We start from the raw sequence: 23,799 nt of genomic DNA on the forward strand, positions 1-23,799 counted from the left end.
AGGGGTCAAACATGTGCAGAATCACTGACCTTTCATTGTTGCTCTGGAGCCCCAGACACACGTAATTCTCCAGCCTGCCACTTTCCTTAGCCTTCATGATCTTCTCGGAAGCGCCACGATGTCCTTTCTCCTCCACGAACGAGAGATCCATATAGCGCTGCGCCCGATTCCCCTGCAAGCACTTGATATCCGCCACGTCCAAACCCAGGATCCCAAAAAGGATCTCCTCTTCGAAGACGTCCCTCCCCGGCATCTCTCCATCCGGCTTCCAGATGAAGCGGATGGTCTTCCGGATCTTGGGACCCTCCTCAGCCGTCCTCGCCGCCCCGGGATCCGCAGCCATCGTTCCGCAGCCTTTGCGGCTGCCGAAGCAGCCTTCTCACCAAAACCGAAGTCTTCTGGTGTCCAAGCGTCCAATCCAGGAAACGAAAATCCGAAGCGCAGTCCAGGCCAATCCAAAGTCCAAATCCGGCAAATCCAGCAGCGTAGTCTCCTCCAGGCGGTGTCCTCTCCGGTCTTCTCTCCCCGGTCTTTTGGTGTTACCTCAGCCGCGGGCCTGCCACGTACTAAGGATCGCAGCCAAAAGGCCGAGAAGCGATACCCCCAAAGGCGCGGACCGACGCGCGGGCGTTCCGCTGGCGCACAGTGGCGCAGGCCGACTCTCCTCTGGAGCCCGGGACCCGCGCAGCTGCCGGCCTCCCTGCAGCCAGAGGCCTGCCGCCGGACTCTGCTCCCCCTCTCTCTTGCCTGCCTGCCTGCCTTCCTGCCAGTCCCGGGCGGGGGCCCTGCTCTTTGATCTTCTGTCAACGGCCCGACAACGACCGCAGCCGCGGGGGGCGCCAGCCGCCCGGCCTCCTTAGCTTAGGCCCCTCCCACCGGCAGCAGCTGTGCCCAACCAGCTGCAAGCGAAAGCGGACCGCCAGCACCTGCGGGCAGAGGCAAGGGGCAGCTCTCTCTCTCGGGAGGGACGGGGACGCGCGCGCACACACACACACGCCTGCCTGCCTGCCTGCCTGCGGAAAAAAAAGAAAGAAAAGGTGTATATACTAAGTTTTTTGGAGGGAAAACGCCCGGCTGTCGAAAGGGGCCCGCCTGCAAGGACGGGGACACACACACACACACACACACACACACACACAAGCCACGCCTGCCTCCCAGGGAAAAGGAGGAAAAAACTAAGTTTTTTGGAGGGAAAACGCACGGGAGCCGAAAAGGGGGCCGGCCTGCTGGCCGAGAGAGTCGAGGCGCGGGAAAGCGCACCGAGGGAGCACGGGAACGGGGAGGGGGAGAGAGAGACACAGAGGCACAGAGACACACGGATGGACGAGAGACGAGACCGGAGAGGAAGGAGCTCCGGTCCACCTCGCTTGCTTGCTAGCTACGTCTGTCTTTTCACCGCTGAGAGAAGGTAGTGCACCGTTCCCGGAGGCGCTGCAATACCGGGCCGATGCGTGGAGAGGACGGAGCAAGCTCCTGATCCAGCTCCCTGTTCCAAAAATCCGTTTAATATGTGGTCCCCCGATGGGGGACGTATCAGATATTAAACTGATAAGAACAGATACTACACTTGATCTTAGCCAAAAGGCCGAGAAGCGATACCCCCAAAGGCGCGGACCGACGCGCGGGCGTTCCGCTGGCGCACAGTGGCGCAGGCCGACTCTCCTCTGGAGCCCGGGACCCGCGCAGCTGCCGGCCTCCCTGCAGCCAGAGGCCTGCCGCCGGACTCTGCTCCCCCTCTCTCTTGCCTGCCTGCCTGCCTTCCTGCCAGTCCCGGGCGGGGGCCCTGCTCTTTGATCTTCTGTCAACGGCCCGACAACGACCGCAGCCGCGGGGGGCGCCAGCCGCCCGGCCTCCTTAGCTTAGGCCCCTCCCACCGGCAGCAGCTGTGCCCAACCAGCTGCAAGCGAAAGCGGACCGCCAGCACCTGCGGGCAGAGGCAAGGGGCAGCTCTCTCTCTCGGGAGGGACGGGGACGCGCGCGCACACACACACACGCCTGCCTGCCTGCCTGCCTGCGGAAAAAAAAGAAAGAAAAGGTGTATATACTAAGTTTTTTGGAGGGAAAACGCCCGGCTGTCGAAAGGGGCCCGCCTGCAAGGACGGGGACACACACACACACACACACACACACACACACAAGCCACGCCTGCCTCCCAGGGAAAAGGAGGAAAAAACTAAGTTTTTTGGAGGGAAAACGCACGGGAGCCGAAAAGGGGGCCGGCCTGCTGGCCGAGAGAGTCGAGGCGCGGGAAAGCGCACCGAGGGAGCACGGGAACGGGGAGGGGGAGAGAGAGACACAGAGGCACAGAGACACACGGATGGACGAGAGACGAGACCGGAGAGGAAGGAGCTCCGGTCCACCTCGCTTGCTTGCTAGCTACGTCTGTCTTTTCACCGCTGAGAGAAGGTAGTGCACCGTTCCCGGAGGCGCTGCAATACCGGGCCGATGCGTGGAGAGGACGGAGCAAGCTCCTGATCCAGCTCCCTGTTCCAAAAATCCGTTTAATATGTGGTCCCCCGATGGGGGACGTATCAGATATTAAACTGATAAGAACAGATACTACACTTGATCTTAGCCAAAAGGCCGAGAAGCGATACCCCCAAAGGCGCGGACCGACGCGCGGGCGTTCCGCTGGCGCACAGTGGCGCAGGCCGACTCTCCTCTGGAGCCCGGGACCCGCGCAGCTGCCGGCCTCCCTGCAGCCAGAGGCCTGCCGCCGGACTCTGCTCCCCCTCTCTCTTGCCTGCCTGCCTGCCTTCCTGCCAGTCCCGGGCGGGGGCCCTGCTCTTTGATCTTCTGTCAACGGCCCGACAACGACCGCAGCCGCGGGGGGCGCCAGCCGCCCGGCCTCCTTAGCTTAGGCCCCTCCCACCGGCAGCAGCTGTGCCCAACCAGCTGCAAGCGAAAGCGGACCGCCAGCACCTGCGGGCAGAGGCAAGGGGCAGCTCTCTCTCTCGGGAGGGACGGGGACGCGCGCGCACACACACACACGCCTGCCTGCCTGCCTGCCTGCGGAAAAAAAAGAAAGAAAAGGTGTATATACTAAGTTTTTTGGAGGGAAAACGCCCGGCTGTCGAAAGGGGCCCGCCTGCAAGGACGGGGACACACACACACACACACACACACACACACACACACACACAAGCCACGCCTGCCTCCCAGGGAAAAGGAGGAAAAAACTAAGTTTTTTGGAGGGAAAACGCACGGGAGCCGAAAAGGGGGCCGGCCTGCTGGCCGAGAGAGTCGAGGCGCGGGAAAGCGCACCGAGGGAGCACGGGAACGGGGAGGGGGAGAGAGAGACACAGAGGCACAGAGACACACGGATGGACGAGAGACGAGACCGGAGAGGAAGGAGCTCCGGTCCACCTCGCTTGCTTGCTAGCTACGTCTGTCTTTTCACCGCTGAGAGAAGGTAGTGCACCGTTCCCGGAGGCGCTGCAATACCGGGCCGATGCGTGGAGAGGACGGAGCAAGCTCCTGATCCAGCTCCCTGTTCCAAAAATCCGTTTAATATGTGGTCCCCCGATGGGGGACGTATCAGATATTAAACTGATAAGAACAGATACTACACTTGATCTTAGCCAAAAGGCCGAGAAGCGATACCCCCAAAGGCGCGGACCGACGCGCGGGCGTTCCGCTGGCGCACAGTGGCGCAGGCCGACTCTCCTCTGGAGCCCGGGACCCGCGCAGCTGCCGGCCTCCCTGCAGCCAGAGGCCTGCCGCCGGACTCTGCTCCCCCTCTCTCTTGCCTGCCTGCCTGCCTTCCTGCCAGTCCCGGGCGGGGGCCCTGCTCTTTGATCTTCTGTCAACGGCCCGACAACGACCGCAGCCGCGGGGGGCGCCAGCCGCCCGGCCTCCTTAGCTTAGGCCCCTCCCACCGGCAGCAGCTGTGCCCAACCAGCTGCAAGCGAAAGCGGACCGCCAGCACCTGCGGGCAGAGGCAAGGGGCAGCTCTCTCTCTCGGGAGGGACGGGGACGCGCGCGCACACACACACACGCCTGCCTGCCTGCCTGCCTGCGGAAAAAAAAGAAAGAAAAGGTGTATATACTAAGTTTTTTGGAGGGAAAACGCCCGGCTGTCGAAAGGGGCCCGCCTGCAAGGACGGGGACACACACACACACACACACACACACACACACAAGCCACGCCTGCCTCCCAGGGAAAAGGAGGAAAAAACTAAGTTTTTTGGAGGGAAAACGCACGGGAGCCGAAAAGGGGGCCGGCCTGCTGGCCGAGAGAGTCGAGGCGCGGGAAAGCGCACCGAGGGAGCACGGGAACGGGGAGGGGGAGAGAGAGACACAGAGGCACAGAGACACACGGATGGACGAGAGACGAGACCGGAGAGGAAGGAGCTCCGGTCCACCTCGCTTGCTTGCTAGCTACGTCTGTCTTTTCACCGCTGAGAGAAGGTAGTGCACCGTTCCCGGAGGCGCTGCAATACCGGGCCGATGCGTGGAGAGGACGGAGCAAGCTCCTGATCCAGCTCCCTGTTCCAAAAATCCGTTTAATATGTGGTCCCCCGATGGGGGACGTATCAGATATTAAACTGATAAGAACAGATACTACACTTGATCTTAGCCAAAAGGCCGAGAAGCGATACCCCCAAAGGCGCGGACCGACGCGCGGGCGTTCCGCTGGCGCACAGTGGCGCAGGCCGACTCTCCTCTGGAGCCCGGGACCCGCGCAGCTGCCGGCCTCCCTGCAGCCAGAGGCCTGCCGCCGGACTCTGCTCCCCCTCTCTCTTGCCTGCCTGCCTGCCTTCCTGCCAGTCCCGGGCGGGGGCCCTGCTCTTTGATCTTCTGTCAACGGCCCGACAACGACCGCAGCCGCGGGGGGCGCCAGCCGCCCGGCCTCCTTAGCTTAGGCCCCTCCCACCGGCAGCAGCTGTGCCCAACCAGCTGCAAGCGAAAGCGGACCGCCAGCACCTGCGGGCAGAGGCAAGGGGCAGCTCTCTCTCTCGGGAGGGACGGGGACGCGCGCGCACACACACACACGCCTGCCTGCCTGCCTGCCTGCGGAAAAAAAAGAAAGAAAAGGTGTATATACTAAGTTTTTTGGAGGGAAAACGCCCGGCTGTCGAAAGGGGCCCGCCTGCAAGGACGGGGACACACACACACACACACACACACACACACACAAGCCACGCCTGCCTCCCAGGGAAAAGGAGGAAAAAACTAAGTTTTTTGGAGGGAAAACGCACGGGAGCCGAAAAGGGGGCCGGCCTGCTGGCCGAGAGAGTCGAGGCGCGGGAAAGCGCACCGAGGGAGCACGGGAACGGGGAGGGGGAGAGAGAGACACAGAGGCACAGAGACACACGGATGGACGAGAGACGAGACCGGAGAGGAAGGAGCTCCGGTCCACCTCGCTTGCTTGCTAGCTACGTCTGTCTTTTCACCGCTGAGAGAAGGTAGTGCACCGTTCCCGGAGGCGCTGCAATACCGGGCCGATGCGTGGAGAGGACGGAGCAAGCTCCTGATCCAGCTCCCTGTTCCAAAAATCCGTTTAATATGTGGTCCCCCGATGGGGGACGTATCAGATATTAAACTGATAAGAACAGATACTACACTTGATCTTAGCCAAAAGGCCGAGAAGCGATACCCCCAAAGGCGCGGACCGACGCGCGGGCGTTCCGCTGGCGCACAGTGGCGCAGGCCGACTCTCCTCTGGAGCCCGGGACCCGCGCAGCTGCCGGCCTCCCTGCAGCCAGAGGCCTGCCGCCGGACTCTGCTCCCCCTCTCTCTTGCCTGCCTGCCTGCCTTCCTGCCAGTCCCGGGCGGGGGCCCTGCTCTTTGATCTTCTGTCAACGGCCCGACAACGACCGCAGCCGCGGGGGGCGCCAGCCGCCCGGCCTCCTTAGCTTAGGCCCCTCCCACCGGCAGCAGCTGTGCCCAACCAGCTGCAAGCGAAAGCGGACCGCCAGCACCTGCGGGCAGAGGCAAGGGGCAGCTCTCTCTCTCGGGAGGGACGGGGACGCGCGCGCACACACACACACGCCTGCCTGCCTGCCTGCCTGCGGAAAAAAAAGAAAGAAAAGGTGTATATACTAAGTTTTTTGGAGGGAAAACGCCCGGCTGTCGAAAGGGGCCCGCCTGCAAGGACGGGGACACACACACACACACACACACACACACACACACACACACAAGCCACGCCTGCCTCCCAGGGAAAAGGAGGAAAAAACTAAGTTTTTTGGAGGGAAAACGCACGGGAGCCGAAAAGGGGGCCGGCCTGCTGGCCGAGAGAGTCGAGGCGCGGGAAAGCGCACCGAGGGAGCACGGGAACGGGGAGGGGGAGAGAGAGACACAGAGGCACAGAGACACACGGATGGACGAGAGACGAGACCGGAGAGGAAGGAGCTCCGGTCCACCTCGCTTGCTTGCTAGCTACGTCTGTCTTTTCACCGCTGAGAGAAGGTAGTGCACCGTTCCCGGAGGCGCTGCAATACCGGGCCGATGCGTGGAGAGGACGGAGCAAGCTCCTGATCCAGCTCCCTGTTCCAAAAATCCGTTTAATATGTGGTCCCCCGATGGGGGACGTATCAGATATTAAACTGATAAGAACAGATACTACACTTGATCTTAGCCAAAAGGCCGAGAAGCGATACCCCCAAAGGCGCGGACCGACGCGCGGGCGTTCCGCTGGCGCACAGTGGCGCAGGCCGACTCTCCTCTGGAGCCCGGGACCCGCGCAGCTGCCGGCCTCCCTGCAGCCAGAGGCCTGCCGCCGGACTCTGCTCCCCCTCTCTCTTGCCTGCCTGCCTGCCTTCCTGCCAGTCCCGGGCGGGGGCCCTGCTCTTTGATCTTCTGTCAACGGCCCGACAACGACCGCAGCCGCGGGGGGCGCCAGCCGCCCGGCCTCCTTAGCTTAGGCCCCTCCCACCGGCAGCAGCTGTGCCCAACCAGCTGCAAGCGAAAGCGGACCGCCAGCACCTGCGGGCAGAGGCAAGGGGCAGCTCTCTCTCTCGGGAGGGACGGGGACGCGCGCGCACACACACACACGCCTGCCTGCCTGCCTGCCTGCGGAAAAAAAAGAAAGAAAAGGTGTATATACTAAGTTTTTTGGAGGGAAAACGCCCGGCTGTCGAAAGGGGCCCGCCTGCAAGGACGGGGACACACACACACACACACACACACACACACACAAGCCACGCCTGCCTCCCAGGGAAAAGGAGGAAAAAACTAAGTTTTTTGGAGGGAAAACGCACGGGAGCCGAAAAGGGGGCCGGCCTGCTGGCCGAGAGAGTCGAGGCGCGGGAAAGCGCACCGAGGGAGCACGGGAACGGGGAGGGGGAGAGAGAGACACAGAGGCACAGAGACACACGGATGGACGAGAGACGAGACCGGAGAGGAAGGAGCTCCGGTCCACCTCGCTTGCTTGCTAGCTACGTCTGTCTTTTCACCGCTGAGAGAAGGTAGTGCACCGTTCCCGGAGGCGCTGCAATACCGGGCCGATGCGTGGAGAGGACGGAGCAAGCTCCTGATCCAGCTCCCTGTTCCAAAAATCCGTTTAATATGTGGTCCCCCGATGGGGGACGTATCAGATATTAAACTGATAAGAACAGATACTACACTTGATCTTAGCCAAAAGGCCGAGAAGCGATACCCCCAAAGGCGCGGACCGACGCGCGGGCGTTCCGCTGGCGCACAGTGGCGCAGGCCGACTCTCCTCTGGAGCCCGGGACCCGCGCAGCTGCCGGCCTCCCTGCAGCCAGAGGCCTGCCGCCGGACTCTGCTCCCCCTCTCTCTTGCCTGCCTGCCTGCCTTCCTGCCAGTCCCGGGCGGGGGCCCTGCTCTTTGATCTTCTGTCAACGGCCCGACAACGACCGCAGCCGCGGGGGGCGCCAGCCGCCCGGCCTCCTTAGCTTAGGCCCCTCCCACCGGCAGCAGCTGTGCCCAACCAGCTGCAAGCGAAAGCGGACCGCCAGCACCTGCGGGCAGAGGCAAGGGGCAGCTCTCTCTCTCGGGAGGGACGGGGACGCGCGCGCACACACACACACGCCTGCCTGCCTGCCTGCCTGCGGAAAAAAAAGAAAGAAAAGGTGTATATACTAAGTTTTTTGGAGGGAAAACGCCCGGCTGTCGAAAGGGGCCCGCCTGCAAGGACGGGGACACACACACACACACACACACACACACACACAAGCCACGCCTGCCTCCCAGGGAAAAGGAGGAAAAAACTAAGTTTTTTGGAGGGAAAACGCACGGGAGCCGAAAAGGGGGCCGGCCTGCTGGCCGAGAGAGTCGAGGCGCGGGAAAGCGCACCGAGGGAGCACGGGAACGGGGAGGGGGAGAGAGAGACACAGAGGCACAGAGACACACGGATGGACGAGAGACGAGACCGGAGAGGAAGGAGCTCCGGTCCACCTCGCTTGCTTGCTAGCTACGTCTGTCTTTTCACCGCTGAGAGAAGGTAGTGCACCGTTCCCGGAGGCGCTGCAATACCGGGCCGATGCGTGGAGAGGACGGAGCAAGCTCCTGATCCAGCTCCCTGTTCCAAAAATCCGTTTAATATGTGGTCCCCCGATGGGGGACGTATCAGATATTAAACTGATAAGAACAGATACTACACTTGATCTTAGCCAAAAGGCCGAGAAGCGATACCCCCAAAGGCGCGGACCGACGCGCGGGCGTTCCGCTGGCGCACAGTGGCGCAGGCCGACTCTCCTCTGGAGCCCGGGACCCGCGCAGCTGCCGGCCTCCCTGCAGCCAGAGGCCTGCCGCCGGACTCTGCTCCCCCTCTCTCTTGCCTGCCTGCCTGCCTTCCTGCCAGTCCCGGGCGGGGGCCCTGCTCTTTGATCTTCTGTCAACGGCCCGACAACGACCGCAGCCGCGGGGGGCGCCAGCCGCCCGGCCTCCTTAGCTTAGGCCCCTCCCACCGGCAGCAGCTGTGCCCAACCAGCTGCAAGCGAAAGCGGACCGCCAGCACCTGCGGGCAGAGGCAAGGGGCAGCTCTCTCTCTCGGGAGGGACGGGGACGCGCGCGCACACACACACACGCCTGCCTGCCTGCCTGCCTGCGGAAAAAAAAGAAAGAAAAGGTGTATATACTAAGTTTTTTGGAGGGAAAACGCCCGGCTGTCGAAAGGGGCCCGCCTGCAAGGACGGGGACACACACACACACACACACACACACACACACACACACACACACAAGCCACGCCTGCCTCCCAGGGAAAAGGAGGAAAAAACTAAGTTTTTTGGAGGGAAAACGCACGGGAGCCGAAAAGGGGGCCGGCCTGCTGGCCGAGAGAGTCGAGGCGCGGGAAAGCGCACCGAGGGAGCACGGGAACGGGGAGGGGGAGAGAGAGACACAGAGGCACAGAGACACACGGATGGACGAGAGACGAGACCGGAGAGGAAGGAGCTCCGGTCCACCTCGCTTGCTTGCTAGCTACGTCTGTCTTTTCACCGCTGAGAGAAGGTAGTGCACCGTTCCCGGAGGCGCTGCAATACCGGGCCGATGCGTGGAGAGGACGGAGCAAGCTCCTGATCCAGCTCCCTGTTCCAAAAATCCGTTTAATATGTGGTCCCCCGATGGGGGACGTATCAGATATTAAACTGATAAGAACAGATACTACACTTGATCTTAGCCAAAAGGCCGAGAAGCGATACCCCCAAAGGCGCGGACCGACGCGCGGGCGTTCCGCTGGCGCACAGTGGCGCAGGCCGACTCTCCTCTGGAGCCCGGGACCCGCGCAGCTGCCGGCCTCCCTGCAGCCAGAGGCCTGCCGCCGGACTCTGCTCCCCCTCTCTCTTGCCTGCCTGCCTGCCTTCCTGCCAGTCCCGGGCGGGGGCCCTGCTCTTTGATCTTCTGTCAACGGCCCGACAACGACCGCAGCCGCGGGGGGCGCCAGCCGCCCGGCCTCCTTAGCTTAGGCCCCTCCCACCGGCAGCAGCTGTGCCCAACCAGCTGCAAGCGAAAGCGGACCGCCAGCACCTGCGGGCAGAGGCAAGGGGCAGCTCTCTCTCTCGGGAGGGACGGGGACGCGCGCGCACACACACACACGCCTGCCTGCCTGCCTGCCTGCGGAAAAAAAAGAAAGAAAAGGTGTATATACTAAGTTTTTTGGAGGGAAAACGCCCGGCTGTCGAAAGGGGCCCGCCTGCAAGGACGGGGACACACACACACACACACACACACACACACACAAGCCACGCCTGCCTCCCAGGGAAAAGGAGGAAAAAACTAAGTTTTTTGGAGGGAAAACGCACGGGAGCCGAAAAGGGGGCCGGCCTGCTGGCCGAGAGAGTCGAGGCGCGGGAAAGCGCACCGAGGGAGCACGGGAACGGGGAGGGGGAGAGAGAGACACAGAGGCACAGAGACACACGGATGGACGAGAGACGAGACCGGAGAGGAAGGAGCTCCGGTCCACCTCGCTTGCTTGCTAGCTACGTCTGTCTTTTCACCGCTGAGAGAAGGTAGTGCACCGTTCCCGGAGGCGCTGCAATACCGGGCCGATGCGTGGAGAGGACGGAGCAAGCTCCTGATCCAGCTCCCTGTTCCAAAAATCCGTTTAATATGTGGTCCCCCGATGGGGGACGTATCAGATATTAAACTGATAAGAACAGATACTACACTTGATCTTAGCCAAAAGGCCGAGAAGCGATACCCCCAAAGGCGCGGACCGACGCGCGGGCGTTCCGCTGGCGCACAGTGGCGCAGGCCGACTCTCCTCTGGAGCCCGGGACCCGCGCAGCTGCCGGCCTCCCTGCAGCCAGAGGCCTGCCGCCGGACTCTGCTCCCCCTCTCTCTTGCCTGCCTGCCTGCCTTCCTGCCAGTCCCGGGCGGGGGCCCTGCTCTTTGATCTTCTGTCAACGGCCCGACAACGACCGCAGCCGCGGGGGGCGCCAGCCGCCCGGCCTCCTTAGCTTAGGCCCCTCCCACCGGCAGCAGCTGTGCCCAACCAGCTGCAAGCGAAAGCGGACCGCCAGCACCTGCGGGCAGAGGCAAGGGGCAGCTCTCTCTCTCGGGAGGGACGGGGACGCGCGCGCACACACACACACGCCTGCCTGCCTGCCTGCCTGCGGAAAAAAAAGAAAGAAAAGGTGTATATACTAAGTTTTTTGGAGGGAAAACGCCCGGCTGTCGAAAGGGGCCCGCCTGCAAGGACGGGGACACACACACACACACACACACACACACACACAAGCCACGCCTGCCTCCCAGGGAAAAGGAGGAAAAAACTAAGTTTTTTGGAGGGAAAACGCACGGGAGCCGAAAAGGGGGCCGGCCTGCTGGCCGAGAGAGTCGAGGCGCGGGAAAGCGCACCGAGGGAGCACGGGAACGGGGAGGGGGAGAGAGAGACACAGAGGCACAGAGACACACGGATGGACGAGAGACGAGACCGGAGAGGAAGGAGCTCCGGTCCACCTCGCTTGCTTGCTAGCTACGTCTGTCTTTTCACCGCTGAGAGAAGGTAGTGCACCGTTCCCGGAGGCGCTGCAATACCGGGCCGATGCGTGGAGAGGACGGAGCAAGCTCCTGATCCAGCTCCCTGTTCCAAAAATCCGTTTAATATGTGGTCCCCCGATGGGGGACGTATCAGATATTAAACTGATAAGAACAGATTTTTTTTTTTTTTTTTTTTTTTATTGAAAAACAGTTCATAAAGGTCAAACATTCAACAATCTTCACCAAACATAAACAACACAACCACAAATGTACAAACAAAACAAACCATCCCACAAACCAAACCCCCCATAACAAACCCATACCTCCACCCAGGGTAACACAAACTAACCATCCCGCACAGCATATCCTCATATCATACCACACCCCACCCACGTCAAACCCCCCAAGACATACATAACAAAGCAATAACATCCTTCGGCCCTCGCCCACAGTCCAAAATACGTCTCTACCCATACCCTTCCACAAACTGACACCAGAATGCTCCTTCCCTCATATCCATAATCCCGCCCTTCATGCAAATCATCCCGTCCCCTCCGCACCCTTTCCCCCCTTCATCCGCTCTTTCCTCCTTTTCAAAGCTGCATGAAGTTCATTCAACGCCCTAGCACACTCTATCGCCCTATCTCCTGACACCCTCACTGCCGTCACCCGAGACCCCTCAAGTTGATATTCGAACTTTAGAGAGTCATAAAACCTCTCCCGGGAATGCAGTTCCGCTATAATGCCCTCATCACGAACATTACAATCCAATCTACAGGGTACTGTCCAAACGTCAGCACTACACCCCTCATCTACATCCCTGTCCCACGGAGTCTCCTTCCCCTTAGACCATTGAATACGATCTACCCGTGGCATGGCCCAACGGCCTAACACCTTCTGGAATTCTATAGCCCTAGCCTCCCTCTCTTGCCTCGTGTCCCGAACTACTCCAGATCCACCCTCCCCGGGTGTCTCTACTGCCCCTTCACTACTCTCTGCTCCTAGTGATCCCTTACCAATCCCATCACTACTCGTCTGCCCTGTCGCATCCCCCACCTTTTCCTGACCTGGCGTCTCCCTGCCCGAACATTCCATCTCACCGTCCTCCTCCGAATCCTCCACAGCCAACACCTCAAAGGGGTTGGGGTCACCAACACTCATCCTACCCCCCTTAGCCTTACTCCGTTGTTCCTCCCCCTCCGGCTTCCTCTTCGACTTCCGCTTTGCTCTTATCTCCTGCGCCTCCTTCCTCCCTTCTTCCGCAGACATTACTTCTGCCCATGAAACCCCTTCCACTAAACCTTTAGACCCTTCTCCCACCTTCCCTTCATCCTCCTGAACCTTCCCCCCAGAAGCCTCCGCCAAACCCACAACCATCGCCAAAGTCTGCGACAGACTCCCCTCTCCCAGCTCCTCTCCCGGTGTCCCCACAGTTTCTGGCACGATATCCATATCGTCACTCCCCAAACCCTCAACCCGACCAGTCACCTCCTCGTCCCTCGATGTTCCTGCAACCCTGACTGTATCCTGCTTGTCCGTCCCTGGCTGCGCCCTCGAAGGCACTGGCCCCGCTGACGCAGCCTGTGCATATGTTCGAACCTTTCCTGAACACCGATTATACATGTGCCCCTTCTCGCCACATAGATTACACACAGGCTCTTTCTTACAATTTGCCCCCACATGCCCCTCCTCCCCACACCTTCTACATATTATACATGGACAAGTTGCAACCACATGCCCCTCCTTACCACACCTCCGACAGCCACCTGGCTGACCCGGATAAAACAGATACCCACGACTCGCACCAATCATAAAATTTGCTGGCGGATGCACCACGGCCCCCCCCAGTCCCGCACTGGCCCGGAAGCGGACTAAGTACCTCCGCCTGCAGTTCCAATAGCCGCCTGCATCAAAAACTTTATGTCCCGGACCCTGTACATCAACAAACCGCTTCAAAAAGAATCGCACCTCTTCCTCCGGCACAAAGGGGTCGAACACATGCACTTGCAATGGCCTCAACTCCCTTTCAAACAGCGGCTCCAAATAAAAAACATTCAGCGGTTCACAATCCTTGATTGCCAATGCCTTCTCCCAAACCTTCCGACAAATCACAGCCGATGCCAAAGTAAGATCCACTGTACCTTTCCCCACAAAGTCCTGGAAACATAAAACATCCTCCACCTTCAAAGAAAAAGTCTCCACCAAAATCCGACGTGCAAACACCGCTCGATCCAAAAAAGTCCGTCCGACCTCCAAATCCCGCAGCACAAACCGCACAGAGTCCCTCATTCGTCCCTCCCGGGACCGAGGGTCTCCCGCCACCATTCCGCCACTCCGCTCGCCCATCGCCGCCTTCCCAGGAACAGGAATCCGTCAACCCGGTATCCTCCGACTCGTCTGCCTCCAACGCTCCCCTCACGCAGCAGTCCTCCGGCCCGGATCCACAGCAACTCCAACTCCTCGTCAGCTCCTCGCCAGCTCCTCGTCCGCTCCTCGTCCGCTCCTCGTCCGCTCCTCCCGTCGCCTTCCCGACCCCCTGGACTAAGACCTCGGAATTGCGGGCTTGCCGGCTTAAACCTTGATCTTAGCCAAAAGGCCGAGAAGCGATACCCCCAAAGGCGCGGACCGACGCGCGGGCGTTCCGCTGGCGCACAGTGGCGCAGGCCGACTCTCCTCTGGAGCCCGGGACCCGCGCAGCTGCCGGCCTCCCTGCAGCCAGAGGCCTGCCGCCGGACTCTGCTCCCCCTCTCTCTTGCCTGCCTGCCTGCCTTCCTGCCAGTCCCGGGCGGGGGCCCTGCTCTTTGATCTTCTGTCAACGGCCCGACAACGACCGCAGCCGCGGGGGGCGCCAGCCGCCCGGCCTCCTTAGCTTAGGCCCCTCCCACCGGCAGCAGCTGTGCCCAACCAGCTGCAAGCGAAAGCGGACCGCCAGCACCTGCGGGCAGAGGCAAGGGGCAGCTCTCTCTCTCGGGAGGGACGGGGACGCGCGCGCACACACACACGCCTGCCTGCCTGCCTGCCTGCCTGCGGAAAAAAAAGAAAGAAAAGGTGTATATACTAAGTTTTTTGGAGGGAAAACGCCCGGCTGTCGAAAGGGGCCCGCCTGCAAGGACGGGGACACACACACACACACACACACACACACACACACACACACACAAGCCACGCCTGCCTCCCAGGGAAAAGGAGGAAAAAACTAAGTTTTTTGGAGGGAAAACGCACGGGAGCCGAAAAGGGGGCCGGCCTGCTGGCCGAGAGAGTCGAGGCGCGGGAAAGCGCACCGAGGGAGCACGGGAACGGGGAGGGGGAGAGAGAGACACAGAGGCACAGAGACACACGGATGGACGAGAGACGAGACCGGAGAGGAAGGAGCTCCGGTCCACCTCGCTTGCTTGCTAGCTACGTCTGTCTTTTCACCGCTGAGAGAAGGTAGTGCACCGTTCCCGGAGGCGCTGCAATACCGGGCCGATGCGTGGAGAGGACGGAGCAAGCTCCTGATCCAGCTCCCTGTTCCAAAAATCCGTTTAATATGTGGTCCCCCGATGGGGGACGTATCAGATATTAAACTGATAAGAACAGATACTACACTTGATCTTAGCCAAAAGGCCGAGAAGCGATACCCCCAAAGGCGCGGACCGACGCGCGGGCGTTCCGCTGGCGCACAGTGGCGCAGGCCGACTCTCCTCTGGAGCCCGGGACCCGCGCAGCTGCCGGCCTCCCTGCAGCCAGAGGCCTGCCGCCGGACTCTGCTCCCCCTCTCTCTTGCCTGCCTGCCTGCCTTCCTGCCAGTCCCGGGCGGGGGCCCTGCTCTTTGATCTTCTGTCAACGGCCCGACAACGACCGCAGCCGCGGGGGGCGCCAGCCGCCCGGCCTCCTTAGCTTAGGCCCCTCCCACCGGCAGCAGCTGTGCCCAACCAGCTGCAAGCGAAAGCGGACCGCCAGCACCTGCGGGCAGAGGCAAGGGGCAGCTCTCTCTCTCGGGAGGGACGGGGACGCGCGCGCACACACACACGCCTGCCTGCCTGCCTGCCTGCCTGCGGAAAAAAAAGAAAGAAAAGGTGTATATACTAAGTTTTTTGGAGGGAAAACGCCCGGCTGTCGAAAGGGGCCCGCCTGCAAGGACGGGGACACACACACACACACACACACACACACACACACACACACAAGCCACGCCTGCCTCCCAGGGAAAAGGAGGAAAAAACTAAGTTTTTTGGAGGGAAAACGCACGGGAGCCGAAAAGGGGGCCGGCCTGCTGGCCGAGAGAGTCGAGGCGCGGGAAAGCGCACCGAGGGAGCACGGGAACGGGGAGGGGGAGAGAGAGACACAGAGGCACAGAGACACACGGATGGACGAGAGACGAGACCGGAGAGGAAGGAGCTCCGGTCCACCTCGCTTGCTTGCTAGCTACGTCTGTCTTTTCACCGCTGAGAGAAGGTAGTGCACCGTTCCCGGAGGCGCTGCAATACCGGGCCGATGCGTGGAGAGGACGGAGCAAGCTCCTGATCCAGCTCCCTGTTCCAAAAATCCGTTTAATATGTGGTCCCCCGATGGGGGACGTATCAGATATTAAACTGATAAGAACAGATTTTTTTATATTTTTATTAGAAAAAAGTACGTTAACAAATCATAAAACAGTCCCACACCAACACCCCCCTAATGTCCCGTGCACAAATCCTTCCAGCGCTCTTTTGCTGCAGCAAACCCCCATCTGTGAATGTCCCACTGGACCCTCCTGGCCACCTCCTCCTTCACCCTCCGCAGGATCCCAAAAGCAGGCTTCTCCACGCCGTGCTTCACCAGGTCTGTCCGGGCATCCCAGATGAAGGCCTTGACCAGGCTGACCAGTAGCCACAGCAGGAACTTCCGGTTCCGGCCCCGGATGCCGGCGATCCCTTTCAGGACGGACGCTTGCGTGATGGGGGAATCGGGGCTTACCTGTGCAAAGAGGGTCCCGCACGATCTCCACACCCTCTGGGCGAAGGCACACTCCCAGAAGACGTGACCCACCGTCTCTTCGCCCGCGCAGCCGTGTCGCGGGCACAGGCTCTGTCTGGAGAGCCCGTGCGCATGCATGACGGCCCTGACCGTCAGCCGACCCCACACGCAGAGCCAGTTCAGGTCCTTCAGCTTGTTATCCAGCCCCTCCGGCTGGACCCGCTGCCAGATGATCCGGGACACACCCGGGATCGCCGGCCGTTCTTCCGCCTTCACCATCCTGTACATGGTCCTGTGATTCAAACAGTTCGTCCCTTCCTTGATCCCCGGGTGTGCCCGCAGCCACCGCACTGCGTGGCGGTAGTGCAGCGGGAGCCGCTCTGCTTTGGGGGTCGTGTTGGTCCAGACCGTCAGGTGCCGCATGCTCGCCGCCAGCCAGAGACTGACAAACCGGCTGCACAGGTGGGCCGGGTTGTCGTGCAGGACCGTGCACAGGCTCGCTATGAAGGCGCAGTCCAACTTCGCCGGGAAGTCCAAGATCCCCCGACCCCCATCGGCCAGGGGTCTGTACATATCACACCTCTTCACCCGTTCGTAGGTGTGACCCCAGACGAAGTTGAAGATGCTCCTCACCAGATCTCTCCGCTTCCGGACCGGCAGGGGGTACACTACCGCCAGGTGGAGAAGCAGAGGCAGGACTTCCGCCTTCAGTACCAGCGCCTTCCCGATCCAGGTTAGCGATCGTTGCTGCCACAGGCCTAGCTTCCGGTTGACTTTCCGGAACCCGGCCTCCCAGTTGACACCTCCAGGATCTGTGGAGTGAAAGCTCACCCCCAGGATCTTCAGCGGCCCAGTCGTCCGTGACAGACCGCCAAAGTCCCGCGGCTCGCTCGGCCAGGTCCCGAAGACCTTCACTAAGCTCTTGGCCCTGTTCAGTCGGGCGCCGGTACCTCTTGAGAAATCCTCGACAATGCTGAGCGCCCTCCCCAGGCCGCCTTCAGAGCCCAGGAAGAGCGTGACGTCGTCTGCATATGCCGCGATCTTCGCCATCTGCCCTCCTCCACCTGGCACCAGGATCCCATCCACTCCCGGATCCCTCCTGAGCTGGTCCAGGAGGATCTCTAGGAAAAGCACATACAGCAGGGGCGAGAGAGGACAGCCCTGTCGCACACCACACCGCACTGGAATATGCCCGCCCAACGCTCCGTTGACGCATACCCGGGATGCCACCCCGTTGTACAAGGTCCGGACCCACCTGACAAACCCGTCCGGCAGACCCTTCCTCTCCAGGAGTGCCCACAGAATCTCGTGATGGACCCGGTCAAAGGCCTTGGTCTGGTCGAGGCTCACCAGCAGGAGCGGCAGGCCTCTATCTTCCACCCACGCGATGACGTCGCGGATCAGCTGCAGGGTCCAGCTGATCTTGCGGCCTGCCACACCACACGTCTGGTCAGCCTGCACCAAGGCCGGCATCACTGTTCTCAGGCGACCGCCCAGCACCCTGGCCAAGATCTTATAGTCAGTGCACAGGAGCTGGATTGGCCGCCAATTCCCCAGGTCTGCCTTGTCACCTCCCTTATGGACGAGGGAGATGACACCGATCTTCATGGTGGCACCGAGCCCATCACGATCCAGCACCTCGTTGAATACCTGCACCAAGAGCGGCTCCAGCTGGTCAAAAAAGGTGAGGTAAAACTCGGTCGGTAGACCGTCTATGCCAGGGACAGTGCCCTTCTTCATCCCCATCAGGGCAGATCGGATCTCTGCCCCTGACACTGCCCCGCCCAGAGCAGCGGGGTCGTCTACCGCCGGCTCCACTCCGTCCAGGAGCCTGCTCCTGATACCGGCGTCGGTCTCCTTCTCAGCAAACAGGGTGCTGTAATATTCTGTGGCACACTCCAACATCCCGGGTATGGAAGTGGCTACAGACCCGTCCGTCCTCCGAACGCCGTCAAAGAAGCCTCGCTCTTGTTGCCTCCTCACGGCGCCGAAGAACTGGGACGAGCAGCTTTCGTCATTCTCCCTCCAGACTCCACGGAGCCTGAAAAGAAAGTCCTTAGCCCACTGCAGCCACTTACCCCTAAGCAGGCTCTTGATGTGGGCGATCTTCTCCCCCTCGTAAGCGCCCCCTTGGTTCAGCTGCGCATACAGTGCCTCGAGCTCCTCCTGGAGCTTGGTGCACTGGCGGTCCTCCAAACTGCGGCGGATCCTGCAGTACTTCTTCGTCACCACCGCGATGGTGCGCTTGCAGGACTCCCACCAGTGCACCGCCGAACTGAAGGCGTCCCTCCTCTCCGCACATGCCCGCAGCACTGTAGCGATCTTCCTCTGGTATCTCGCCTCCTGCAGGACTTGCCTGTTCAGCTTCCAGTATCCGGCCTGGAAACGAGGGTCCTCAACACCAAAGGAAGCCGTCAGCATGTGATGGTCGGAAAACCAAGTAGGGGTCGCTTGCCTGCTTAGGGTCGTCCAGTTCGCCGAAGTGAAGACATAATCCAGCCGCCTGAAGGTCCCCCTTCCGTTGTCCCAGGTGTGATGTGCGACATTCTGAAATCCGTCCCGCAGGCCAAAATCTGCAATCAGAGACCGTAACCCATGGGCACCCTCACCTTGTGAGTCCCCCAGGTCGATGTTAAAATCCCCGCCGATGATCAGCTCTCTGTTTGTGTACAGCAGGGGCTCCAGATCTTTCAGGAAGGAGCCCTGCTGCCGCCGGTCCGCCGGGACATACACACCGATCAGCCGGGTCCGCACCCCGTGCCGGGTCCCGTCGACCACCAGCAGGCGCCCGGGGACCACAGAGCTGACCACCTGTGCCGCAAACCCTGGGGAACCACACAGGATGCCCACGCCAGAGGAGTTCACCCCCCCAACGCTCCACCACGAGGGCCCCTTTGTCCACTCCTTCTGGTAAGCGAGCACATCGTCGTGGTCTTTCAGATGGGTCTCCTGCAAAAAGCAAATATCCAAAAGCCTTTGGGACAAATATCGGAAAACTCCAGCTCGTTTCTCCCGGTTCCGCAGACCCCTCACATTAGCCGTGGCCACTGTGAAGGTCATGGCTGCTCCGGGGGGCTGTCACTCTCCATACCGTCGCTGGAGCTAGAGCTGGGTGGATGCTCTGCCCCTGCTGCACTGACCGAACTGTCGGTGTCTGTCCCCTCGATGTAGGTGACCGAAGGGACTGGGCTCACGCCCACCTCCATGTCAGAGACGGGGTCGGGCCCGGGATCGAGAACAAATCCGGGGCTGAGACCGAGGCCGGGGTCGGGGCCCCGGTCAGGGTGGGGGTCGGGGTCGGGGTCGGGGGGAGGGGGGTCGGGAGAGGGGTTGGGGCTGGAGCCCGGGTCAGGGTCAGGCCGGCGCGAGTACTCGCGGTCCGGGGTGTCGACCTGGCACGTCACCACAGGGCTCCCCTCACCTGAAAGGCACTGCGCCACAGAGAAGGGGCCCCGTGCCACGACTCTGTCTCCCTGCCCAGGGGGGAGGGAGCCTGCGGTGTCCCCCAGCTCCTGGCCGTCCTGCGTTGACGCTGGCGCTGCCCCCTCCTCCATCTCCTCCTGGTCTGCCATCGCCTCCCGGTCTGCCATCACCTCCTGCTCTGGCGCCGTCACCAGAGCTGCTACCGTCTCCGGGACGAGCTCCGCCTCCCCGTAGTACTCCCTGGATGTCTTCTTCTTCTTGTCGCCCGTCTCCATCTGTCCCTTGCCAGCCTGCGACCGCTTCCTAGGCTTCTTCCTCAACACGGGCATGTGGTGCATCTCCTCCTCCTCCTCACCTGCCCCCCGCGCTGCGGTTGGTCCTGCGTCTGCTCGGGCGGGGGGGGCCTTCACCACATCCGCCCAGCTCCCGACCACCCCGTCTTCGGCCCGAGATGGTCCCTCCTGCGGGTCGTCGCCGTCCTCCTCATGCTGCCTCCCCTTCCCCTTCCCCTTCCCCTTCCGTCTCGGCCGCACCACCACCGTCCATCCGGCATCCTTCCCGGCTCCCCCAGGGACCGCTCCACCACCATCCTGATGTTCGTCCTCGGTGTCCCCAGCCTCACTGCCTTCCGACTCCGTTTCTCCCACCGCCAGGCCGGATCCGTCATGGACAGCTCTGGCATACTCGGCGTTCCTAAGGAGGCAGTTGCGATACAAATGTCCAGTGTTGCCACACAAGGAACACTCTTTAACGGGACAATTCCGGGCCTGATGACCCCGCCGGTGGCACTTCCCACACTCCGCCGCGTTGCACTCGGCCTCCCGGTGCCCGGACTCCCGACACCTCCGACAGAACGGCGGCTGATTCCCGTAGAACAAGTACCCCCTACCTGGACCAATGGCGAAAGTGGCAGGCGGGTGGGCGAAACCGTCCTTACTTCTGTCGTCTGGCCTCAGCTCAACGTGATACTGCCTCTTCCCGGTCCAGACCTTGTAGGGGTCCATGATGATACGAGGGGGGTCCAACACGTCGACGTAACGACGGAGGAAGGTCGTGACGTCACTATCGGGAACAAAGGGGTCAAACATGTGCAGAATCACTGACCTTTCATTGTTGCTCTGGAGCCCCAGACACACGTAATTCTCCAGCCTGCCACTTTCCTTAGCCTTCATGATCTTCTCGGAAGCGCCACGATGTCCTTTCTCCTCCACGAACGAGAGATCCATATAGCGCTGCGCCCGATTCCCCTGCAAGCACTTGATATCCGCCACGTCCAAACCCAGGATCCCAAAAAGGATCTCCTCTTCGAAGACGTCCCTCCCCGGCATCTCTCCATCCGGCTTCCAGATGAAGCGGATGGTCTTCCGGATCTTGGGACCCTCCTCAGCCGTCCTCGCCGCCCCGGGATCCGCAGCCATCGTTCCGCAGCCTTTGCGGCTGCCGAAGCAGCCTTCTCACCAAAACCGAAGTCTTCTGGTGTCCAAGCGTCCAATCCAGGAAACGAAAATCCGAAGCGCAGTCCAGGCCAATCCAAAGTCCAAATCCGGCAAATCCAGCAGCGTAGTCTCCTCCAGGCGGTGTCCTCTCCGGTCTTCTCTCCCCGGTCTTTTGGTGTTACCTCAGCCGCGGGCCTGCCACGTACTAAGGATCGCAGCCAAAAGGCCGAGAAGCGATACCCCCAAAGGCGCGGACCGACGCGCGGGCGTTCCGCTGGCGCACAGTGGCGCAGGCCGACTCTCCTCTGGAGCCCGGGACCCGCGCAGCTGCCGGCCTCCCTGCAGCCAGAGGCCTGCCGCCGGACTCTGCTCCCCCTCTCTCTTGCCTGCCTGCCTGCCTTCCTGCCAGTCCCGGGCGGGGGCCCTGCTCTTTGATCTTCTGTCAACGGCCCGACAACGACCGCAGCCGCGGGGGGCGCCAGCCGCCCGGCCTCCTTAGCTTAGGCCCCTCCCACCGGCAGCAGCTGTGCCCAACCAGCTGCAAGCGAAAGCGGACCGCCAGCACCTGCGGGCAGAGGCAAGGGGCAGCTCTCTCTCTCGGGAGGGACGGGGACGCGCGCGCACACACACACGCCTGCCTGCCTGCCTGCCTGCCTGCGGAAAAAAAAGAAAGAAAAGGTGTATATACTAAGTTTTTTGGAGGGAAAACGCCCGGCTGTCGAAAGGGGCCCGCCTGCAAGGACGGGGACACACACACACACACACACACACACACACACACACACACACAAGCCACGCCTGCCTCCCAGGGAAAAGGAGGAAAAAACTAAGTTTTTTGGAGGGAAAACGCACGGGAGCCGAAAAGGGGGCCGGCCTGCTGGCCGAGAGAGTCGAGGCGCGGGAAAGCGCACCGAGGGAGCACGGGAACGGGGAGGGGGAGAGAGAGACACAGAGGCACAGAGACACACGGATGGACGAGAGACGAGACCGGAGAGGAAGGAGCTCCGGTCCACCTCGCTTGCTTGCTAGCTACGTCTGTCTTTTCACCGCTGAGAGAAGGTAGTGCACCGTTCCCGGAGGCGCTGCAATACCGGGCCGATGCGTGGAGAGGACGGAGCAAGCTCCTGATCCAGCTCCCTGTTCCAAAAATCCGTTTAATATGTGGTCCCCCGATGGGGGACGTATCAGATATTAAACTGATAAGAACAGATACTACACTTGATCTTAGCCAAAAGGCCGAGAAGCGATACCCCCAAAGGCGCGGACCGACGCGCGGGCGTTCCGCTGGCGCACAGTGGCGCAGGCCGACTCTCCTCTGGAGCCCGGGACCCGCGCAGCTGCCGGCCTCCCTGCAGCCAGAGGCCTGCCGCCGGACTCTGCTCCCCCTCTCTCTTGCCTGCCTGCCTGCCTTCCTGCCAGTCCCGGGCGGGGGCCCTGCTCTTTGATCTTCTGTCAACGGCCCGACAACGACCGCAGCCGCGGGGGGCGCCAGCCGCCCGGCCTCCTTAGCTTAGGCCCCTCCCACCGGCAGCAGCTGTGCCCAACCAGCTGCAAGCGAAAGCGGACCGCCAGCACCTGCGGGCAGAGGCAAGGGGCAGCTCTCTCTCTCGGGAGGGACGGGGACGCGCGCGCACACACACACGCCTGCCTGCCTGCCTGCCTGCCTGCGGAAAAAAAAGAAAGAAAAGGTGTATATACTAAGTTTTTTGGAGGGAAAACGCCCGGCTGTCGAAAGGGGCCCGCCTGCAAGGACGGGGACACACACACACACACACACACACACACACACACACACACAAGCCACGCCTGCCTCCCAGGGAAAAGGAGGAAAAAACTAAGTTTTTTGGAGGGAAAACGCACGGGAGCCGAAAAGGGGGCCGGCCTGCTGGCCGAGAGAGTCGAGGCGCGGGAAAGCGCACCGAGGGAGCACGGGAACGGGGAGGGGGAGAGAGAGACACAGAGGCACAGAGACACACGGATGGACGAGAGACGAGACCGGAGAGGAAGGAGCTCCGGTCCACCTCGCTTGCTTGCTAGCTACGTCTGTCTTTTCACCGCTGAGAGAAGGTAGTGCACCGTTCCCGGAGGCGCTGCAATACCGGGCCGATGCGTGGAGAGGACGGAGCAAGCTCCTGATCCAGCTCCCTGTTCCAAAAATCCGTTTAATATGTGGTCCCCCGATGGGGGACGTATCAGATATTAAACTGATAAGAACAGATACTACACTTGATCTTAGCCAAAAGGCCGAGAAGCGATACCCCCAAAGGCGCGGACCGACGCGCGGGCGTTCCGCTGGCGCACAGTGGCGCAGGCCGACTCTCCTCTGGAGCCCGGGACCCGCGCAGCTGCCGGCCTCCCTGCAGCCAGAGGCCTGCCGCCGGACTCTGCTCCCCCTCTCTCTTGCCTGCCTGCCTGCCTTCCTGCCAGTCCCGGGCGGGGGCCCTGCTCTTTGATCTTCTGTCAACGGCCCGACAACGACCGCAGCCGCGGGGGGCGCCAGCCGCCCGGCCTCCTTAGCTTAGGCCCCTCCCACCGGCAGCAGCTGTGCCCAACCAGCTGCAAGCGAAAGCGGACCGCCAGCACCTGCGGGCAGAGGCAAGGGGCAGCTCTC

The 23,799-nt window shown here is 61.6% G+C and overlaps 15 non-coding genes across 15 annotated transcripts; all 15 read right to left on the reverse strand.

Annotated features, from left to right (window-relative positions):
- Positions 1-1,406: 1,406 nt before the first annotated feature.
- LOC148808943 (U2 spliceosomal RNA) lies at positions 1,407-1,597 on the reverse strand. The gene has a single exon (XR_016087748.1). It is a non-coding gene; the product is annotated as a U2 spliceosomal RNA (small nuclear RNA).
- An 807-nt stretch (positions 1,598-2,404) lies between these two features.
- On the reverse strand, positions 2,405-2,595 carry LOC148808944 (U2 spliceosomal RNA). Its single transcript, XR_016087749.1, has one exon. It is a non-coding gene; the product is annotated as a U2 spliceosomal RNA (small nuclear RNA).
- An 815-nt stretch (positions 2,596-3,410) lies between these two features.
- LOC148808945 (U2 spliceosomal RNA) lies at positions 3,411-3,601 on the reverse strand. The gene has a single exon (XR_016087751.1). It is a non-coding gene; the product is annotated as a U2 spliceosomal RNA (small nuclear RNA).
- An 807-nt stretch (positions 3,602-4,408) lies between these two features.
- Positions 4,409-4,599, reverse strand: LOC148808946 (U2 spliceosomal RNA). Its single transcript, XR_016087752.1, has one exon. It is a non-coding gene; the product is annotated as a U2 spliceosomal RNA (small nuclear RNA).
- An 807-nt stretch (positions 4,600-5,406) lies between these two features.
- LOC148808947 (U2 spliceosomal RNA) lies at positions 5,407-5,597 on the reverse strand. Its single transcript, XR_016087753.1, has one exon. It is a non-coding gene; the product is annotated as a U2 spliceosomal RNA (small nuclear RNA).
- An 815-nt stretch (positions 5,598-6,412) lies between these two features.
- On the reverse strand, positions 6,413-6,603 carry LOC148808948 (U2 spliceosomal RNA). The gene has a single exon (XR_016087754.1). It is a non-coding gene; the product is annotated as a U2 spliceosomal RNA (small nuclear RNA).
- Positions 6,604-7,410: 807 nt separating this feature from the next.
- On the reverse strand, positions 7,411-7,601 carry LOC148808949 (U2 spliceosomal RNA). The gene has a single exon (XR_016087755.1). It is a non-coding gene; the product is annotated as a U2 spliceosomal RNA (small nuclear RNA).
- An 807-nt stretch (positions 7,602-8,408) lies between these two features.
- LOC148808950 (U2 spliceosomal RNA) lies at positions 8,409-8,599 on the reverse strand. The gene has a single exon (XR_016087756.1). It is a non-coding gene; the product is annotated as a U2 spliceosomal RNA (small nuclear RNA).
- An 819-nt stretch (positions 8,600-9,418) lies between these two features.
- LOC148808951 (U2 spliceosomal RNA) lies at positions 9,419-9,609 on the reverse strand. The gene has a single exon (XR_016087757.1). It is a non-coding gene; the product is annotated as a U2 spliceosomal RNA (small nuclear RNA).
- Positions 9,610-10,416: 807 nt separating this feature from the next.
- Positions 10,417-10,607, reverse strand: LOC148808952 (U2 spliceosomal RNA). The gene has a single exon (XR_016087758.1). It is a non-coding gene; the product is annotated as a U2 spliceosomal RNA (small nuclear RNA).
- An 807-nt stretch (positions 10,608-11,414) lies between these two features.
- LOC148808953 (U2 spliceosomal RNA) lies at positions 11,415-11,603 on the reverse strand. The gene has a single exon (XR_016087727.1). It is a non-coding gene; the product is annotated as a U2 spliceosomal RNA (small nuclear RNA).
- A 3,215-nt stretch (positions 11,604-14,818) lies between these two features.
- LOC148808954 (U2 spliceosomal RNA) lies at positions 14,819-15,009 on the reverse strand. Its single transcript, XR_016087759.1, has one exon. It is a non-coding gene; the product is annotated as a U2 spliceosomal RNA (small nuclear RNA).
- An 817-nt stretch (positions 15,010-15,826) lies between these two features.
- Positions 15,827-16,009, reverse strand: LOC148808955 (U2 spliceosomal RNA). The gene has a single exon (XR_016087726.1). It is a non-coding gene; the product is annotated as a U2 spliceosomal RNA (small nuclear RNA).
- A 6,236-nt stretch (positions 16,010-22,245) lies between these two features.
- Positions 22,246-22,436, reverse strand: LOC148808956 (U2 spliceosomal RNA). Its single transcript, XR_016087760.1, has one exon. It is a non-coding gene; the product is annotated as a U2 spliceosomal RNA (small nuclear RNA).
- Positions 22,437-23,253: 817 nt separating this feature from the next.
- On the reverse strand, positions 23,254-23,444 carry LOC148808957 (U2 spliceosomal RNA). Its single transcript, XR_016087762.1, has one exon. It is a non-coding gene; the product is annotated as a U2 spliceosomal RNA (small nuclear RNA).
- Positions 23,445-23,799: the final 355 nt, after the last annotated feature.

This window comes from Atractosteus spatula, unplaced genomic scaffold (genome assembly GCF_055471065.1).
Source record: "Atractosteus spatula isolate fAtrSpa1 unplaced genomic scaffold, fAtrSpa1.hap1 Scaffold_182, whole genome shotgun sequence".
Taxonomy (NCBI): Eukaryota; Metazoa; Chordata; class Actinopteri; order Semionotiformes; family Lepisosteidae; genus Atractosteus; species Atractosteus spatula.